Source organism: Tiliqua scincoides, chromosome 4, assembly GCF_035046505.1.
Source record: "Tiliqua scincoides isolate rTilSci1 chromosome 4, rTilSci1.hap2, whole genome shotgun sequence".
Lineage (NCBI taxonomy): Eukaryota > Metazoa > Chordata > Lepidosauria > Squamata > Scincidae > Tiliqua > Tiliqua scincoides.
The window spans coordinates 149,688,191-149,710,557 of NC_089824.1; the positions used below are offsets into that span (position 1 = coordinate 149,688,191).

The 22,367-nt window shown below is 43.9% G+C and overlaps 1 pseudogene; it reads left to right on the forward strand.

Annotated features, from left to right (window-relative positions):
* The first annotated feature begins 17,669 nt into the window (after positions 1 to 17,669).
* LOC136650604 (5S ribosomal RNA) lies at positions 17,670 to 17,789 on the forward strand (annotated as a pseudogene).
* The last annotated feature ends 4,578 nt before the right edge of the window (positions 17,790 to 22,367 follow it).

The following is a 22,367-nucleotide window of genomic DNA, read 5'->3' on the forward strand; positions in this document are numbered from 1 at the left end:
GGCTGAAGAGGCCCAAATGCTGTAGCCTTTCCTCATAAGGTGCCCCAGCCCAGTAATCATCTTAGTCGCTCTCTTTTGCACCTTTTCCATTTCCACTATGTCCTTTTTGAGATGCGGTGACCAAAACTGGACACAATACTCCAGGTGTGGCCTTACCATCGATTTGTACAACGGCATTATAATATTAGCTGTTTTGTTCTCAATACCTTTTCTAATGATCCCAAGCATAGAATTGGCCTTCTTTACTGCCGCCGCACATTGGGGCAACACTTTCATCGACCTGTCCACCACCACCCCAAGATCTCTCTCCTGATCTGTCACAGACAGCTCAGAACCCATCAGCCTATATGTGAAGTTCTGATTTTTTGCCCCAATGTGCATGACTTTACATTTACTTATGTTGGAACGCATCTGCCATTTTGCTGCCCATTCTGCCAGTTTGGAGAGATCCTTCTGGAGCTCCTCACAATCATGTCTGGTCTTCACTACTCAGAAAAGTTTGGTGTCGTCTGCAAACTTTGCCACCTCACTGCTCACCCCTGACTTCAGGTCATTTATGAAGAGGTTGAAAAGCACCGGTCCCAGGACAGATCCTTGGGGCACACCACTTTTCACCTCTCTCCATTGTGAAAATTGCCCATTGACACCCACTCTCTTTCCTGGTCTTCAACCAGTTCTCAATCCATGAGAGAACCTGTCCTCTAATTCCCTGACTGTGGAGTTTTTTAGTAGCCTTGGGTGAGGGACTGTGTCGAACGCCTTCTGAAAGTCCAGATATATAATGTCCACGGGTTCTCCCGCATCCACATGCCTGTTGACCTTTTCAAAGAATTCTATAAGGTTCGTGAGGCAAGACTTACCCTTACAGAAGCCATGCTGATTCTCCCTCAGCAAGGCCTGTTCGTCTATGTGTTTTGAGATTCTATCTTTGATGAGGCATTCCACCATCTTACCTGGTATAGATGTTAGGCTGACCGGCCTATAGTTTCCCGGGCCCCCCCCCTCTTTCCCTTTTTAAAGATTGGTATGGCATTTGCTATCCTCCAATCCTCTGGCACCGTGGCCGTTTTGAGGGACAAGTTGCATATTTTAGTCAAGAGATCAGCAACTTCATTCTTTAATACCTTAATAACTCTAGGGTGGATGCCATCAGGGCCTGGTGACTTATTGATCTTTAATTTATCAATGAGGTCTGAAACATCTTCACTGTCAACCTCTTGACTTGATTCCTTGGCCAGGAGGGGCCATTCGGGCAGCTGTATTTGCCCGAGGTCTTCTGCCGTGAAGACAGATGCAAAGAACTCATTCAATTTCTCTGCCATCTCTAAGTCTCCTTTTATCTCCCCTTTCCCTCCCTCACCATCCAGCGAGCCAACCGCTTCTCTGGCGGGCTTCCTGCTTCTAACATATTTGAAGAAGCTTTTATTATTCCCCTTAATTTTGCTGGCCATGTGTTCCTCATAGTCTCGCTTGGCCTCCCGTATCACCTTCTTACATTTCTTTTGCCACAGTTTATGTTCCTTTTTATTCTCCTCATTAGGGCAAGACTTCCATTTACGGAAGGAAGCTTCCTTGCCCTTTATGGCCTCTCTAACTTGGCTGGTTAGCCATGCAGGCACCCTCCTGGACTTACTGGAGCCCTTCTTCTTTTGCGGTATACACTTCCATTGGGCCTCTATTACTGTTGTTTTAAGCAGCCTCCATGCACTCTGGAGAGACTGGACTCTTTTTACCTTCCCTTTCAACCTCTTTCTAACCAACCTCCTCATTTGAGGGAAGTCCACTCGTCGGAAGTCAAGGGTTTTTGTGAGAGATTTGCCCAGTATTCTTCCCCCGACGTGCATGTTGAAACGGATCGCAGCATGATCACTGTTCCCCAACGGCTCCGTAACATTGACATCTCTAACCAGGTGCTGAGTACCGCACAATATTAAATCCAGAGTCACCTGTCCTCTGGTGGGCTCCATGACGAGCTGCTCTAAGGCTCATTTAACATGTCAAGGAATCCGGTCTCCTTTTCATGACCAGAGCACAAATTGACCCAGTCTATATGAGGATAATTGACGTCCCCCATGATTACAACCCTGTCCCTCCTTGTCACCTCCCTGATCTGTTTCCTCATTTCAAGGTCCCCTTCCAGTTTCTAGTCTGGAGGATGATAGTACTACCCCAGTATTACATCACTCCTGAGGCCTGGTAATTTAACCCACAGAGATTCTACGGTGGAGTCGGACCCGCCTTCAATCTCTACTTTGCTGGATTCTATCCCTTCCTTAATGTAAACGGCCACCCCACCTCCAAATGTAAACAGTGGGGGAAAATACAACAGAAGGAAGGTAAGCAGGAGAAGCAAGGGTGACAAGGGATGAATGTGAGGAAAATATAGTGACATGTACAATACTAAAGATAATATGGACAGTCTGTGTCACCTTAATGGTACCTGAAATTGGATGCCTCATTCTGCCTAATGATAGGGCTACACTAGTGGCGTAGCTAAGGGGGTGCAGAGGGTAGCAGTTGCACCAGGCAACAAACTTTAGGGGGGCAACAAGCTGAGCTTGACACTAGTGGCCAAAAATTGTGAAAAAAAATTGGTATGTACGAATAATACCATCATGTGATATATCATTGGAAAGGTAATTTAATGCAAAATGCAATGAAACAAACCGCATTGGAATATCTGTATTCTATCAAAAGTTATGGCCAATTAACCAGAAAATGAAAACACAACTGCCTTGTGGAACAGAAAGTGGATTTGCTTAACTCCAAACTGACCTATGAGACTGATTGTTCTGGCAGCTAATAAGATGTTATTATGATACAGCAGGGAATCAGTAAGGTGTTAATATGAGTCAGCTCTCATTTCCATGTATCATAATATAGTTACCCCATTAACTGGGTAAAGAGGCACTTTTTCAAGTGGTGCTCCACTTATATTTAGCAGGGAGAGAATAATTGTCCTTCTTCACCCCTGCATAGTGTCTCTAACCAATATGCGGCACACTTTTTATTTATTTTCTTGTGTGATTTTTTTCCCCACACAATTTGGGGGGTGGCGCTACAAAAGCTTCTTTGACCCCAGGTGGCAGATAGATGCTTTAGCTATGCAAGTGGTTGGGGGGAGGCAGCAGAGCAAGTGGGTGGTGAGCTTCTGGGGGGAGGAGGCAGGTTTTCCCCCAATTTTCACTTTTTTCAAAAACCTGGGTATGACATCACTTCTGGTTGTGACATCACTTCTGGGGCATTATTTTGAGCTTGTACTGAGCTACATGATCATTAGCTATGCCACTGGGCTACACTACATGAAAACTGAGCAGTCCCGAATGGGGATGCAGCTAAGTGATGAAGACTCCCAACTGGCATACATGTTTGCTCACTGTTAATCTATGACCAAAATGCCTGTGAGATCAACATCTTAAGGCTGCACTAAATGTGCCATTTCGGCTCTACTTGTATCGTTAAGCAAAAGGCATGTGGGACCTGGTTTTGGGGAGTTTAACCCTTTCTCCAACCATGGCTTTGATCACCCCCCAGCCATGATTCAATAACAACAATGAAAAACATACATAGGACAAAACAATGTATTTAGAGTAATGTATAGCTCACCCTGCACCCTACCTGTGTGGTCTCTCACTAGTCATAATGGGGTAGTAACAATGGCAGTCTTATATTTTTGTTTTTTTGGCACATAAGCATTTTTAGCATTGTTATTTGCAGCTTCTGCCAATTTAAAAAGCCACAGTGATGCTATTTGTCATTGGCCCATCGCAGGGATAGTTAACCTTTTAACAGCTAGGCTCTTGTATCTCATGAAGGAATTTGGACAAGTGTGCCCTGCCCTGCCAGATTGCTATAAGGATTTGAAACAGAGTACTACATTCCAAGAAGGATCAGGAAACACATTTGTTAAAGATACAAATAAGTCCCCACATATTTTAAAAGAAAACTCTTTGGCAGGGGACAGAAAATGTTAATAGTTTATTCTTTTCTCCCAGTACTTTGCCCCATTGGAGCTACATCCTCCCCCAGGAATGGTTTAATATTGTAAATGAGAGATTGCAACTTGCTTAAGACTACCTAGTATGTTAAAAAGAAAAGTAGATTTGAAAGATAGATTTGGGGATGGGAGATTCTCTTATTCACAGTGCATCCACTACTTGAAAGTAAAAACAAATATTACCCTCATTTGGACACCAGAAAAATCTCACCTTTTTTGTTTAGAGGAGTTTCTAGTTACCTCCCCCCCCCGATAGATTTTGTGGTGTTTACAAGTGAATCCGAAGAAAAGTGAATTATGTTTGATTGCTGAAATCACTGGGTCACATATATACTATATACTACTTCATGTTCTATAAACACAATCACACAACTGCATACATGTGTTTGTATGGTGTACATTTGTACTTTATTTGCCCATTCATAATACAGTTCTATACATACCTACTCAGAAGTGGTTCCACTGATTCCATTGGGACTTATACCCAGTCACAGTAGAATTCATTAAGATCTACATTCAATGTGGTCTAAAATTCAGACTTATGAATCCCTTTGGGCCAACCATTTACATTGCTTGTGTTTGAATGAAGGGCAGTCGGGAGTCCTTTTATAAACTTTTCTAGCATAAAGAAACAGTGGGGCTGGAGTGGATAAATAAAAGGTAAGGTACACCAATTCAGCAGGTAAATCAATTCATTTCTGGAGTAATGGGTACTCCACTTCCTTGCTCCTAGGAAGGAAATGCTTAAAGGCAGTGTTTCCTTTGATGATATTATGCACTAGGTAGCCAATGACAATGTATTAAGAGGGCATAGTGCTAGAGCTGCTTTTGAGTATGTATCACCCCAAAAAGGGGTTCCTGGGTTAGGAAACTAATCCCTTTTTTTAAAAGGTGAACTGCTCCATTGGATGTTGTTGCTGTATAATAATTAGTGCCTCCATTTCTGATCTTGCATCTGAGGCATGTGAACAGACATTTCTCTTAACAAGCACAAAATATCAGTCACTGGACTACACTGGCTTTCCACTTTTGTTTGAAGTGCATCCTGCACCATCATTGCTGTAAGTACCTTCTCCTATGTACCATGACAGTTATTAAAACTACACTACATAGCCGTGACATCTTTAATGACCCCTGACATAGTTCATGAGACAAGTGGAACTGTAATGGTGTTAAAGCTGCTATAAATTAAGCTATGTGTCTGATAAATAGGGCAATATGTTTGCTCTTAGACTGAGGTCCACTGATTGTAATCCTGTAGTCTTCCTTCTCTAGAGAGCACCTAGCATTTTAAATATGTTGTTGGAACCCATTTTTTTTCACCTAATGAATTCTTAGGTGTTCAAGTTAACTGGGTTGTCAGCTAGAATAAAAAATGTCTCTGTTCCAGTGAGGTGGTGTACATATAAGAAGTGCAAGCAAATTGAGATTTTTCTGGATATTTCTTTCAGAACTTTTCCATACTGAATTCTTCTAAAGGAAAATAGGTTTAGGAGCCCCCCCATGAGAGAAGGAGGGTGTCTAGCTAGAAGGTGGATTGACTTGTTGCCAATGACTCAGTTAATTTCAGTGGATCTATGAAGAATATCAGGTCAAATTGTCCAGAAGGCAGAACAACTCTTTTATTGCAACATCCTTTTATATTTGCATCTGTGGAAGACTGATAATAATGCCAGAGATCGTGGATAGCCCCACTACCATTTCTTTAATGAATACAATGTCAGTGTACTTTGTCTGAAGCAAGAGATCTTGTATGAAACTGCATATAGGGAAAACAGGATATATGAACAATGGAGTACACATTGTGCAGTGCGCAAATAAACTTTTAGCTAGTATCCGTTTTGCATATATATTTATTGTGAATGTGTCACAATTCAATAGCGACAACCCAGCTATAGCTTTCAAGAGCCAAGCATCATTGTTCACTGTGATATTTCTTTGAACATGCAACCAAGGAAAGGCAAAAAGTTTGCCTCTTGAGGTCATCTGCATCCAATAAACGTAAGTACAGTTAATCCAAAAAATATGGGCAGATAATGACTGACAGGCTGCCCTGGCTCAGTTATCACTGTGCTGATGCTGTCTATACTAAAGGTACAGTACTGTGATAACTGAAGGATGGCAGCCATCTTAGCTTCACAGGAACCTAACACATGGTGATCAAAGAAGACTGTACGCTATGTTGAAAAGTTGTCTGTACTTTATTTATGAAAACCAAAGCAAGTGTATACTGAAAGTAGAAAACACATGTTAACATTGTTGCAATGTGGGCTTCAGTGTAATAAAATGTGAAAGGAAAAAAATGATGCTGTCCTCATTCTTGCTATTTGGAGGCTGTCATAGAATACTGGTTCTCTACCTGTGGTCTGTGAGACCCTGAAAAGTGGTCTGTGAGGTCTAAAAAAAAGTTTCCTTTGATCACTTCCAGCATCTCATTAAGTGAGCACTCCCCCACAGATCACCAGAGAGGGCGGAGAACAGACTGGCAACAAAAGCAACAACCCCAAAAATCTTCTCTATAAATAATACATCTCTAATAAATATTCTCTAATTATTACAAATTTTATTTTTTTTTTGTGCAGGGGGTGGGTGGGGTTGCATGTGGTCCACAATGATTCCAATGTTGGCCTCAGGGGTTCACAGGCTTCGAAAGGTTGGGAACTATTGTCTTAGAAGCTATAGACACTGTTGAGAATACAAGTTGTCAAATGTGTGCATTGATATTCAAGTGGCTTCAGTTTCTGTAGCCAATGAACCTCTAGTCTTTTAAAGGTAGCAAGAGTTGCCAACTTTTGAACTGCCCAGTTAGCAGGTGATAAGCTAAGCTCCATGCTATTAAAAAAAATAAAACTTCAGCTGCTGAGGTCTGTTTATCTTAACTGTGAAATGGGCAGAAATAGGCTATGCCAGTGTATTGTTTTATGGCTAGATGGAAACCCTATCAAAAGCCCAGTTCGTAACTCATGTTGGCCATGTAGAGGTCCTCGGCTTAGACCATGTGCTTCTGTATTGTAGCTCAATGCCATATCCAAAGCCCCTGCTTCTGGCACAATGGGCAGACTTGCTGAGATTCTTTGGTTGCTTGACTACTGCAGATCAAGAACAGATCAGATTTAGAAGCAACAAAACTTCTCCATATACATATGTGGCTTCTACTTCTCCAAGTGATGGTGTCTTCAAATTCTGCCCTTACTACCTTTATTCGGTCTTACATTATTGTGCGTGTGATCTCCATCTATTCAAGATACTCCACATGATTCCATTTACAATTACAAGAAGTTCTTGACTAGTCTCAGGTTCCTGTCCCAACTTCTAACATACTTCAGGCTGTAGAAAGAAATCCAATTGAGTTGGATTTTTTTATATTAGGCTGTGAGATATGTAGTATGATACATTTCCTTACTTGTGTTTCTCAGCATTTGTAGGGAAGAGATCGAGTAACATAAATGTGTTTTTATAATGTTAATGATGATCAAGAGACCATTATAGTGTTACTAGGCAAGAAGTGCTAGTTCAGAGATGTAGGAGTATTGCCCAATTTTCAGAGTTGTGTGAACTACAGGGAAGGTTCCAGGAGCTTGAGATGATTTCATGACAATCCAACAGCTGCTGAAACAGGATGTGCAAGTTGTGTTTCCTGTTTTCATGCTTCCCCTTGAAAATGAAACTTATGCATTGTATCTGTGGAGATGGGTGTACATTTCAGTAAATCAAAGAGGGAAGCGCAGCAAAATTAAAACATGTATCCTACGTGCCTGAATTCCTTTTTACACAACACAGGTGAAAACGAAAAATATAGTCGCTCACACTTCCTATTTCAGCATATGTGAAAACATCCAAACTTGCTTCCAAATTTGCATTTGGCCCTTCCAAAATGTAAATTATGTTGAAAACAGGCGCTGGAAACACAGTATCTCTTTATTATCAAAGCTGCAGTGTTGAAAAATTGAAGCTAGAGGGCGCCAGAGTGTCTCCATTTTTAAACTTCTCTTTTGCATGGAGGAAAAAAATCTCACATACTGAACAATTTGACTCCCAATTTGTGTTTCAGCCTCCATTCAATGCACAATTAAGGATTAAAATAGGGACCATCACAGGTTAATTCAGTGAATGATTTTTGAAGATTGCGTTTGCTCAAGTGATGTGGATCAATTGCTTCCTTAACTTGTCTGAATCTGGAGGTACATAGATAGTGTACAACAATTATATCAGCCCTCAGCTCAGTTTGAGGGAGGTACAAATACATTTAAATCTTAATTTTAAATTCGTATTTTAATCTGTGATGAATGGATAGAAGTATTTATAATAATGGTTGACATACTGATTCTACACTTAATTCCACCTCTTTAAGGTACTGGCAGTTTTATGTCTAGACTTTTTGATAGGTGCCATGATATCACTTCCAGCTTCAGAGGAGGACAATGACAGCTTTCAATGTGTCTGACGTCACCCCAGTCACTTCTCCAGCAGCTTCCCAGCCAACTTTTGGTTCCTACTAAGCTGCTGCAACTCCCGGAGCACAGCACTGTGCTTGGAGGTTTGCAGCAGCTTGGAGGAAACTAAGAATCCGCTGGGAATATCTCTGCAGCGGCATCCCCTTCAAGTGGCACCCAGGGCATGTACCATGTCTGCCATACCTTAGATCAGCGTTGCTCAAACTGGATGGGGACCCACTAGGTGGATCATGAGCCAATTTCAGGTGGGTCCCCATTCATTTCAATATTTTATTTTTAATATAGTAGACTTAATGCTGCCATGGTATGTGACTGTATTTGGGGGAAATGTTACACATCTGTACTTTTAACAGGATTGTTAAAAAAATTTCCTGCTTGATGATGTCACTTCCAGTCATGACATCGCTTTTGGTGGGTCCTGACAGATTCTCATTCTAAAAAGTGGGTCCCACTACTATAAGTTTGAGAACCACCAGCCTAGATATGCCTCTGCTTTGAGAGAGCTTTTATTCCTGTTAGAGCTGCTGCGAAAGACAGTTCTCCTGGGTATGCCTTTTATGATTCTCATCAAACTGCTGCAGTAAGGAGAACCTAATAGAGTTCACCCACCCATCTGAGTTCTTTGAAGTTATACACCCTGGTTGATGGGGAAAAAGAAGTCTCATTCAGGAGATCAATGTACATTTAGTTGTAAACCTTGAAAACCCATCCTGAATCAATAAAGAAGCATTCAAGGGTGCAAGAGCAACATTGTCACTTTGTCCTAGACAAGGACCTTGTGCCTTTTAAACTGCATAAATCTAGCAAAATCACTGGCACAAATCTGAACAGACAGTGTAAGGCTGCAGGGCCCAGAAGAGGAGTTTAGGATACAGTGTGAGCCAAAACCACCAATCCCACCCCCTCCGAGGCCTGATCTGCTTCCTGTCCCATTTTTCCTCACCCAGAAATGCCCCTGTCCACCTCCTTCCGCCACCCTCTCCCACCCCTTGCACCCACTTGTCCAGGCCAGTACAAACTTACCCCTTCAGGATGGTACCAGATCTGGCTGTACTGGCCCAGCCAGTTTGAGAATTGCTGTGAACGTGCTTTACGGCTCGTTTGCAACAGTTCCAAGCCAGCATGGAGGGCTGTGCTGGTGTAACTGAAAATTAGGATTGCTCACTTAGGGCGCAGTCCTAACCCCTTATGTCAGTGCTTTCCAGCAGTTTTCTAGCACTGACTTAAGGGCAATGCAGCTGTGAGGTAAGGGAACAAACATTCCCTTCCTTGGAGGAGCACTCCATGAGTGACACCCAACTGCAGGATGCAGCACACATCCCATTGCCACCACTATGCCAGTGCTGGAAAGCACTGACAGAAGGGGTTAGGATTGCACCCTTAGGTGCTTAACACTAATTGTTAATACACTAACAATTCATGTATTTCAATAGGGTCTTAGAGAGTAGCTTTCTTCTTTAGTTTGCATGGGCATTCAGGTCATTCATGATTTGTGTAAGAGGCTTTGAACAGAAAATATGACATGCAATTTGAACCTCTAAACTTGAGAACGTGTGAAGAGACCTGCCAATTCCGATCAGAGGTTCATCTTCTCTAGCATCCTGTTTCCCATGCCTGCCAGTGAGATGCTTCTGGGAAGTCCAAGTTCTGGGAATTGCAGGCCTGAGCAACTGAAATAGCAATCCATTTGAGATAGCTTTATCAGAACTAATGGCACAATCCTAAGCTTGCCTACTCAGAAGTGAGACCTATTGTGTCAAATGGGGATTGTTCCCAGGACAGTGTGCATAGGATTGCAATCTATGAATTCAGTTTCGCCTTTCATCCACAGTTGTACAGTTTGCTGCTGCTGCTTGCCAGTTTGCCTGTTGATTTTTGATCTCTGAAAAAAAAAAATTCACAGACTTCAACAACTCAGGGTACAAGCCTAACCAGATCTACTCAGAAGTAAGTCCAATTTTGTTCAATGGAACCTACTCTCAGGAAAGTGTAGTTAGGATTGCAGCCTAAGTCATACTTGGCTGAAGACAGACAGTTCTTCTGGTTCTCAATCCCTATTGGGAGAAATGTAGAGCCTAGGAATGTGTGATAGGAAAAGAACAATCTTCCTAGTTTCATATGATTCTGAACATATAATATTGAAACCCTTTGTAAAATTTTAAACAGGAAAAAGCCCCATACTCCAAATACTCTGGCCCAATGCCTTGATACGGGGTGCCCAAACCCTGGCCCTGGGGCCACTTGTGGCCCTTGAGGACTCCCAATGTGGCTCTCAGGGAGCCCCCAGTCTCCAATGAGCCTCTGGCCCTCCGGAGCTGGAGCCTGCACTGGCCCAACGCAACTGCTTTCAGTGTGAAGGCAACTGTTCGACCTCTCACATGAGCTGTGGGATGAGGGCTCCCTCCACTGCTTGCTGTTTCACGTCTGTGATGCTACAGCAGCAGCAGCAAAGGAAAGGCCAGCCTTGCTTTGTGCAAGGCCTTTTATAGGCATTGAGCTATTGCAAAGCCTTCATTCATTCATATAAGCTCATCTTTAACATATTCATTTATGTAAACTGATGTAAATTTATTCAAATTTTAAATGTAAATTAATTCATTTTTTCCCTGGCCCCCAACACAGTGTCAGAGAGGTGATGTGGCCCTCCTTCGAAAAACTTTGGACACCCCTGCCTTAATATACACACCATAATGAAAAGACCGACTGACTTTACAATGGCTGTATATTTATGCAGCAATAGATATCATTAAATGTACTGAGCACTTCCTTCCTACTACATATCCTGTATAAAAAAAATAAAAGAGTTTGTTTGCATGCTAAGGGAAGAGTTATTTTTACCATAATAATAATCTTTTTCCTTTTCCCTTTGACTGAACCTAGAGTTGACTTTGGTTTGCTGAGAGCACCCCTATGCCGCTAAGACAGTGGTTCCCAAACTGTGGGTCAGGTCCCACCAGTGGGTCGCAACCCACTTTTGGGTTGATCGCAAAACTGACAAGCTGAGAGCTGATAAGGAAAATGTATTGACCCCTGTGGAAACACAGGAAGTTTATGCTTACACATGACTATGCAAAAGTGCCTTGATGCACTTCAAAGAGCAGGGCAAGGGGAACACAACAGCACGGAATGGTCCTGATCCAATTAACGCAGCCCCCAACAAACTTTCTAGAAGGAAGGGCCCCCCCCAGTTGACAAGGAAAACGCATTGAGCCCTATAGAAAGCAAAACTGAGCCACACATGCATGTTTACTTGAAGTAGGCAAATGTGCCTTAGTCCACTGTGAGGAGGAATGCAAGGCCACCAGAATGGTCCCAATCCGATGAATGTGGAAATCAACAAATGCTCCAGAATGCGGTTCCCCCCCCCCATAGTATGAGGACTAAAACAGAGGCTTCAGCAGCTGGTAAAGTTAAGCTTTTCTTTTTAGTCTTGTAAAGCTAGGTGGGTCCCGAAGAGCATTGTTTTAAAAAGTGAGTCCCAATGCTAAAAAGTTTGTGAACCACTGCTCTGTCACAACAGACAGTCGTTTATCAGATGCAGCTTTTCTCATCATAGTGATGCAGTGATGGGAAAAGTTTCACCAAATGAAACCCTGCCTTCCGTGCAGCTCTTAAAGGTACAGGCTGACAGCTGCAAAAATGGCAATGCTACATATAACCAAAATCAAGGACTTTGGTTTACTTTTAGGTTAGGTAATATGAGCTAGGACTTTCCAAGCCAGAACCCTGGAACTCCATTTGGAAGCAACAGTTCAGTGCTGGAATATGCAAAAAAAGGAATTCTGAGCAACCGGGCTAGGCACACCAGGGATTTCAAATTAAGTTTGTCTGGTCCAAACCACAAGACGGATTCCTGTGCTATCAAGAGTTGTTTAGAAGGCAGACCTACACCAGTTTAGACCTTTCTCACACATTAGTGCTGCAACTACAGGAAAGCCACACCCTTGAAACTTTTCCTTTCTAGGTGCCCCAATCCTCTGCAGGGTTTTGCAAACTAAGGGTCCAATCCTGACCAACTTCCCAGTGCTGATGCAGCTGCAATGCAGCCCTGAGGTAAGGGAACAAATGTCTCCTTAGCTTGAGGAGCCCCCATACCTCAAAGTGCAGCCATCCCATGTTGGCACAGCTACTTCAGGCCTGGTAAGTTGGATAGAATTGGGCTTCAATGCTACAATCCCATGCATACTTTCCTGGGAGTAAGCGCCACTGGATAAAATGGGACTTACTTCTGAGTAGAAGTGCATAGGATTGGGCCCTAAGTCTCATTTAATTCAGTGGGGCTTTCTCCCAAGTTGGAATGCATAGGATTGCATCCCTTAAAAATGTATAGGAGCCTCTTACAGACTGAACCCCACTATCGTGGGTGGGCAAAAACAGATTAAGGCCCTGTCACTAGATTAACCATGCACTTTTGCCTTTAAACAGCATTTTACCCACCATTTATCTGGTAGACAGTTCCCCAACATTTATCAGCTAAGTATTTGCATATAAGACCAATGGTGACAAAGGGAATGAGAACTGGAGTGATTAAAATAGGTCACCAGTGATATGTACTAATGCTAACCATTCAGACTGAAGAAGACAAGTGGGCCAAGCATTTGGTTTTGGTGGATACTGAGGCATTACGTAAGTGTGGAGCCACTGTATCACCATTTTTGTCTTTAAACCCCTTAAAACCACCATTCATGGTGGCAAAACAGTTTCAAATGCAACATAGTGAATAGCCGCTGGTTTGCAATGTAATCCCCACTTCTTTTCTTTTACACCACCCTCCTTTGGGAGTCACCCAACATTCCATAGCCCACACCTACCATGTCCTGTCTTCATACCTGGTACCCTCAAGGAGTTCTGTTGAGCATCTATCATGAGTTTCTGTTGTGGACCCCTGAGATCTGCTCAAAACCAGTGTCTCAGGTGTACTGATGCTGTCCTGCTCTACCAAATGTAATAGGCCTGGAGACTCCTTTGCATGCCTGGCTGGCTTGGAAGATACCAGAGGTGATGCTTGCAGGAGAGAAAGGGCAAAGAGCCTTGTTCTGAGGAAGGCGTCTGTCTGGAAGACATCCCTCTCTTCCTCCTTTTCACTGGCACCAAGAAGTTAAGATTATCAGTGCTGATAGTGATCAATTGGATGGGTAGCAACCTTGCAGCTGCCACCACATCCTGTGGCAGCCAGTGTAACTCTTCAGGTGTGGATACATTTGTATGTACAGTATTTTTATTATGCATTTATAACTGTTCTATTATTATAATAAGGATGCAAACTAGCATAATTTAGGGTGCAATCCTATCCACCCTTGCCCTGAAGACAGACTCAGTGAGACCAGTGGAACATTTTTAGATTGCATATTAGAAAAACAAATTCTGAAAGGACAATGTTTGTTCCATCTTCATTCTCTGCCCCTGCTCCAACTGAATAATTCCAATGTTAATACATGCTCAGACTTAACCCTTTTCTAAATTCAACTGTTAAAAACACTCCCTATTACTGATCACCCCAATTGCTTTTTCTATCTTTGCTATTCTGCTGTATTGCTATATTTTAAGATGTCACCTTGAATTTAATATCTATCTATCTATTGATGGAGGTTCTGTTCCTGGACCCCCTGCAAATACAGGTCCAGCCTTGTTATACTTGGATTTTTTATACACAGATTTGACTCAACAGGAATGATCCCTGCAAATGAGAAGGAATGTGCTGATCCCTGGAGAAGGGGAAAATGCACCCCTTTAAAGTCAGTTTTAAAAACTGCTTTTTACTGTTGTAGAGAGATAATCATGCAAGTGATTCCAGGTATAACCTAATTATCCATGGATTTTTCACTGGGGATCCACAGATTTTTCTATCTCAAACACAGATGAGAAGTACCCTTTAAATTAAAGGAACACAGTCCTTTAATGATGTAATAGAGGGCAGCCGCTGACAATCCATCAGTCCTTCTTTCTGCTGGCTTCACTCCTCCCTTCCTCCTGAGCATGTGAAAGAAGGCTAAATGGCAGCAATTATCACCTGCTTTCTCCCTTGCTGGGGCTCCTGGTGAAGGGAGGGATTGCTGCCTCCTAGTGCAGCCTAAGTGCCTGGAGACTGATTGTCTCTGTGTGCATTTCAAAAGCTCAGCAAGGCTGTTTTAAATCACCAGAGCAAAGAAACTTTTTTCTTTTAAATTGATTTGCTATAGTGCGTTTTTTGCCATCAATTTGAGTTCTGGGAACTGAAAGGAACCCTCATGAATAATAAGGTTCAACCTGTACAGAAAATGAAATCTGTGGTTTTCAAAGCCTATCTTTGTGCTGAATGCAACCTGAGAGGTCATGTGCCACCATGCATGGCCTCTCCAAAGCCCAGAAAACTTCCCAGATGCGACTAGAACAAAGTTCCAGCTGCACCTGGGAGGTCTTCAGGTGGGCGAGTATTGTGAAAAACTTCATCTACAGATATTTGTAGATCAAATGATCATTAAAAGCACGGGTAGGCCAGACTATTCGTTTTCTGGTCAGCAATCCTATCCAAGGCTAGTTTTCTAGAATTTTTAAGCCTATCAACATTTTTAGTTACTTAGCTGACAAACTCTTCTTATTTCCGGAGAAGACCCTTGTTACCACTTGCTCTGCATTGCAATCGGTCTCCATCACTGTGCACATATGTCTCTTTGCATTAAGTCATCTACCTGCACTTGGTAGATGCTTGTCCAAACGACTAAGGGAGTCTGTCAGTTACAATGCATTCCACTTAAAGCCTGTCTAGGAGGACAAAGGAAGGTCCCATGGTTTTCAGTTATTTTCCTCCCAGCAAACCTCATGCTTTGCTTTGCTTTGAAAGCTTAGTATTGACTGCCCTTTGCTTAAATTAACTCTATAGGCAAGCAGGAGATGCTAAATTATTCAAAATGGGCAGAAGAAATGAGGGTATTTTAAACATTTCCATGAGGGTTATACTCCTTTAGCTTAAAAAAAACCCCCACAAAAATCGATGTTGAGAACAGATGGCCTTCATGAACCTTAAAAGAAAAAGAAGAGATTAGAGATTTTGATTGATCTAAATTCAGTGTACAGGAGACACTACAGGTACTACAGCCAAGCACTATTGTTCTTTACTTTAAATTGTTGGCATGGCTGCCTGCCATTTGCTGTTTTACTGGCAAGCAGAAAGAATTACCATTTAAAAAGGCTGACTGTAATAATAGGAACCATAATCAAATCAGCCAATAACTAGTTTATGCCAGTGGAGCATTTTTCTTTAAAAGGAGTGGCGCGGGGAGTGTGGCAAAAGGTAAGCTGGCCAGTGCAGAAACACCTGGATTCGAGAAAACACAGCATTCCAACCTCAATCAGCTTCCTGATTAGACAGATGAGCTGTCAAGCTGACAGCTCCTGAAGCTGTCAATCAGCTTCCTGATAAGACAGATGAGGCATTCAACTCAGAAAAACAGTCATGCCTTGAATTCAACCTTGAATTTCTTGCAGAGATTGACACTGATTTGGAACGCAGTTTCACCTAGTCTTCAGCGGGTCAACCATCCCTTCAAAACTATCATGGCATGAGAGTAGTGGCATACTCAGAATTAGGGTCCACCAGCTCATGACAGACAATACTTGCAAGACACAGAGCCCAACCTATGCATGTCTTCTCACAAGTAAGTTCCATTATAGTCAATGGAGCTTACTCCCATGTAGGTGTGGATAGGATTGCAGCACACAGCCCATTCCTGAGCTGCCCATTGCACTGGAACTGCCACAGCGCCAAAATGGCTGCCGCAGCATCCTATGTGCAACAGGGCAGCCACCTGTGGCTCCTTGGGGGAAGGGGGCATTTGTCGCCTTCCTTCGAATAAGGAGACATTTGTCCCCTTCCTTTGGGTAAGGAAAGTAGCCCTGCAATGGAACTACTCCATTCCATGGTAGCCCTTGGGCTGCCGTAGAATCAAGAGCCTCCATGTTGGGCTGAACTGCCAGACAGGGAGCTCAGGATTCAGTGGAGCTGAGTTCCACTGGTCCCGCCTCCTTCCCACTCCACACTTCGCTGGTGCTGGGCTAGCTCCAGTGCTGGGCTGGCACTGAAGGCCTGCAAATGTGCTTTATGGCATGTTTGTGACAGTGTGTGCCAGCAATGAGCTGGCACACACAGTTTAGGATTGGGCCCACAGTCCCTTATCCTGCATAGCAGTAGCCACCTGCTCACAGACCCCACAAACAGGCTAATCCATGTGGTTTCCACAGCAGTGGTTTAGAGTTGCAGCCACACAGACTTATTTCCAGCAATTTCCACATGGCAATCCTCATAAACGTAAGAATCAGCTCGAATGGATGGATAAATCAGAGAATACTGATGAAGAGAATACTCGAAGCTTCCTGGGTGACCTTGGGCCAATAACTTTCTCTCAGCCTCACGTACCTCACAGGGTTGTTGTGAGGCAAAAAGGAGGTGAGCAGCTGTGTAGACCGCCTTGAGCTCTTTGGAGGAAGGGTGGTATAAAAATGTGAAAAAAATAATAAATAAATAAATTTGACACTGCACTTATGTTCCCTTTTGGTGCTGAGAAAGAGGTTGCCCTGAATCCAGTGAGTGCAACAGACCACTTGATGTCAGGTTTCCTGTATATATCATTTTCTGTATTCAGTAACCTTAATTTTGTTATACCCTTGGTTTAAAAAAGATGGTGTTTTAAAATATTGTGTCCAGTGCTGTTTGAAGCTAGCAGGCTGTCTGAAGGAGCAGGTAACATAGCCCTGCCATCACTTGCCAGCTCCAATACCCCCTGACCTGGCTCTTTCTTCCATGTGCTCTTGAATCAAAGTAGGGAAAGTGACACACGCTGGGAGGATTGCTCCTGGGGTGCTTTCTAGCTCCTCCTTAGTTTAAAGAGCTCATGTGGAGAAAAGAATGATCTTGCTCCTTCCCCCACTGGTTCTTTTGAAGTGCCCGGTGGAGGAAGGTGAGGCAGCTGCTCTGGCTGTGCTCTGAGGCTCAGCAGTGAGCTTGCTCCTTCCTCTGTGTGGGCTGTTTACACAAGCAGCAATGCAGGGTGTGCTTCCTGTATTTCCTGCTTTGATTAAAGATCTGCAGAGGAAGGGGCTAGTAAAGAGGTCAGCTCCATCCATGGTGGCAGAGTGGGGGAGGGGGGGAGGTGGCAAGCATCCATTTGGCCCTCAATCAACCACCTCCTGTGAATGGGTTCAGCCACATCATGGATGGGCTGCCTGTGATTGCAACAGTCAATAAATGCAGCAACTGTTACCCTGCACATGCCTGATCTCATCTGATCTCAGAAGCTAAGCAGGGTCAGGTCTGGTTAGTACTTAGATGGGAGACTGCCTGGGAATACCAGATGCTGTAGGCTTATACCATAGTCTTTCAAGACTGAAGGTTGCCAACCATTCTAAATGCAATCAGAAGTTTCAAAGGGTTCCAGGTAGCATCCTAGAGTTTTGCTTCTTTGTCAAAACAGATGCCAGCTTCAAGTGATGCTTTATACTAAAAGAGCTTGCTCACTAAAAATTGGATTAACTAGGAAAGAACTGGTGTAGTGTAGTGGCCCAGAGACCAAGCTGCAAACCATGAATCATCACTCAATAGCCGAACCTCTCTCTCTCTCTCTCTCTCTCTCTCTCTCTCAGCCTCCACTTCACAACTGCAATATGAAGATAATAATACTAACCTTTCAAGGTTGTTTTAAGAGCTACATCAAGATAATAGATGCACTTTGCATGCTCAGAAAGCATGGAAAGATGGACCATAGCTCAGTGATAGGGCACATATTTTCCATGAGAAGGTCCCAGTTTCAGTCCCTGGCACCTTCAGGGGGCAAAGAGAATTCCTATCTGAACTCCTGAAGATTCAGTGCTGGTCTGTGTTGACAATACTGGCCTTCATGGACCAATGGTGTGAGTCAGGGTAATGCTGTTTTCTTTTGGCTTACAAAAGTTCTGTATTATTAGTGCCAACTTGTTTCACTGAAGCCACAAAACAGTTGTTCAGGCTGTATTAGGGAAGTTGGACACTGACCAAGAAGAGAAGCACCTAGTAGTTAGTGCTCAGCACTTCTGTTCCCCACTTTACTGGATTAGCAGCTGACAGGGGAGAGGGACAGATATCTGCGGCCACCCTTCCAGACTAGGAAAGCCAGTTTTTCAAAAAGACCACCAGGGAGAGTGTAGAATTCAGTGGTTCTGTTTAAAGCCAAATTGCAGTAGTGGACATGAGTGGTTCTAGAGATGGGACACCCTACTCAGCTAGCAGCGAACATGGAAAGCAGCTGGGAGCTGGGGCCAGCAAGGAGCAGCTAGTGGGTGGCAAAGGCTGATGGTAGGGCTGCACAATGATGGCCACAGAACATATCTGGCTGTGTTTCTTCAGAGACAATGGGTGATGCAGAAGTGCACCTTGCCAAAGAAGAGGTAGAGCGGCAGGAAGAGATGCAGCAATGTCCATGCCGGAGGGTTGCCACCATTCCCTCCACCACCCCCAACACCCCAGCACAGCAGTTAACTCCGCCAAGTCCATGGAGTCGCGGAGTGAGGATGCTTGAGTTCCTAAGAGTAGTGGCTCTACCCTCAGGCCAGCAAAGGTAAGAAACAACTAAGGTGGGAAGATTTATCTGCTAACAAAGCAACACCATGTGTGATAAAGTTTTTATTGAAGCCTGTCAGTGCTAGAGCAGCATCTGAAAGAGAAACAACAAAGTGGGGTTGCCCACCATCTCTACTCAGCAGGGCTGCTGTGCCACTGCAAGTAATCCCACACAAGGCCAGTGAAGTCTGGATGCACCAGTTGGTTCACTGTCTGTCAAAGTCACGGGGACTGACTGGAACAAGTAGGTCAGCTTGAGCTCACACTGGTCACCGCAGGCAGGCAGGCAGGCAGGCAGGCAGGCAGGCTAGAGGCTTTCCTTGGGGTCTGAACAGTGTCTTTGCTTGTGCGATAGTTGCCTGTGGTAGCAAATGAAAATACCGAGAGAGTAACGAGGATCTGACAGCAGAATCAGCCACACCTGATCTCTGAACTGGGATGCATACTCAGTGTTTGTGAGGGAAGGTGGTGCCACCAGAGTATACATGCAATGGTACCTATTGGGGATGAACACAGTGTGGCTCGGAACATTACCTTTCCCTCTCCTGGGGAAGGGCTGCAGTTGAACATGACTTTTCTATCCCATGTGGCAATGGGGCAGTCCTGATAACCAAAAGGGATTCTGATGAATGTTTGGCCAGCAGTAGCAATGGTCAGAGTCCATGGCATTCACCAAAGGGAGCAGGCACTCCGTGCCTTAGCAGTTGCAAAGTAAGAGATGGTTAAGTAACATAGGGCGCAATCCGAACCAACTTTCCAACACTGATTTAGCCACAACGAAGCCCCCAAGGTAAGGCAACAAACATGCCCTAAGCTTGAGGAGACCCTCTTGACTACCTCCCCACTGCAGGATGCAGTGCACACCACATTGGCACAGATATGTCAGTACTGGAAAATTGGTTACGATTGCGCCCACAGTTGATAGCAGAGACACATTTGATAACTCTGAACAGTCAGAAGAGAGAATAGAGACATGAGACAGATGCAGCATCACTGTATCTGTGTGTGCAGCAGCATGGGATTCCCCCCACCTTTGCATACCTGTGTGGGTTGCATTGTCCTTACTTTCACTGTGCTGTGGTAGATGTTCCAGTTTGGTGTTTGTTTTCAGAGTCCTCCTGGAGCAGAATACCGGCAATCAGAAGACAAGAGTATCTTGCCAAAATACCTTGCCATACATGTTGTGAGGGGCAAGAGGTTGTTGTGCAAAGTGCTCCCTTTGTGCACTAAGTGCCCTCTCATTATGGTTTTCATCAGCCAAGTTCCTCTGTGACAGACCACCTATAGCCTTGCACTGTACATTTTCTCATATGAGCTGTCGTCTCCTTGGCAGGGGCTTATATACAGAAGTTGGTGTGCTGTGATTCTATGCTCCATCGTCAGAAACTGGGCGGGGGGGGGGTACAGAGAGTGGCAGGGGTTGTAATTTTATGGTATTTTTGCCTTCCACATTTTTTCCTTGGTTGTCGGTATAACAGTTTTCCAGTGTCAAGGGTATGCCTGTTGCGTGAAGAAGGATTAGGATATGGCATGTGTTGACTTCTCCTTGTCCCGGTCATGTTCTTCCCATGTCGCACCCCATCTCTCCTCCCCATTTGGGGCTGAGGGATTGTGCCAGCATCCAATTTATGACTTCACAGCATTGTGTTGCAGCAGCATCCTGGGTCCATTTACTGCTTTTCACTCAGGCTGCTGTCAAGTCAGGTTTCCCCCATCCTGTACTTGTGTACAAGATGTATTTGTTCCTATATGTGGGGTTTTACATTGTCTCTGCTGAACATTATTGTTTTGGTATGGGCCTGATGATGAAGCCTATCAAGATCACTTTGAATCCTGAGTCAGTATTTCAGGGTGTTAGATATTCCCCCCCCCTTTTCGCCTGCAACTTTGATAAGCATTCCCTTTACCCCCTCATTTGGATCATTTCTAAAAATGCAGATCATTTACAGGGTCCAAGACAGAGCCCTGCAGCACTCCATTTGATACCTTCCTCCACACTGATATGGAGCCATTTAATAGCACTCATTGGGAACAATTATTCAACCAGCTTGGAAAACACATAATAGTAGTACCAGTGAGCCCACATTTCACCATTTTTGAGGGTCATGATAATGCCAAGGAACACCAGATGTTCACTCAAATATTTTCCACTGTACCCTTTACTATTCCACCAACAAGCACTGAAGGCCAATAATAATGAAATTACATTTTTCAATTGAATGGACAGATAGCAATGACATTCTTACAGTCAGTGAAGATAGCTTGATCACCCTTTGGTTTCCTGGAACAAATGTTTTCAACATTGCTTTTCCTAGGGGGAAGTCACCCCAGAGGCATACAAATTGCAAGGTATTTCCTTTCCCACACTGTACAGAAGAGAGCCTCCACTTCAGTCAGTACCCTTCATATTCCTTATGGAACAGATAACTGCTGCATGGATTTTATTACTGTACTCCAAAGGATATTCTCTGCAAACTGTTTTGTTCTATAGCTTTACAGCTTTTTCCTTGTTCCAGTAACAGGTGTGATGATTCTTCAAGCACAAGGTTGAAAGGCCACCTGTCAGGGATGCTATAATAAAGCCCAAGCAGCATATCCGTGAGGAACATGCTATAAAAATTGCCCACTTTGAGCAGAGTGCTCCAAGATGACCTCCAACCCATTCTATGATCCTATGATCTGTTGGAAGAGGGACAGAAATAACAGCATATATTGAAACTTCAAGGTTGCAATCCTGAAGTCAGTGGTACTTGCTTTTGAGTATACATGTTTAGGATTGCACTTGTCATATTGCAGGTCCTCCGAACTTGCACTTGCAGGTCCTCCGAACTGCTCGCAGCAAAGTCCAACAGACTGCCAGGAGATGTGCTAACGACTACTGGCTCCAGCTCTGTTCCGAGATACAGATAGCAGCTGACACGGGCAACATCAAGGGGATGTATGATGGTATCAAGCAGGCCCTAGGTCCAACACAGAGGAAAATTGCCCCTCTGAAGTCTGCCACAGGCGAGGTCATCCAGGATTGGGCGCAGCAGATGGAACGCTGGGTGCAGCACTACTCTGAGCTATATTCCAGAGAAAATGTAGTCACCGAAGAAGCACTGAACAACATTGAGTGCCTGCCTGTGCTGGAAGAGCTTGACAGTGAACCAACCCTAGAAGAACTTCACGTGGCCCTGGACTCCCTTGCCTTTGGCAAGGCACCTGGAAAAGACAGCATCCCTGCTGAAGTCCTAAAATGCTGCAAAGAGATCATCGTCACTGAGCTGCATGAAATCCTCTGTCTCTGCTGGAGAGAAGGTGGAGTACCTCAAGACATGAGGGATGCAAACATCATCACGCTGTACAA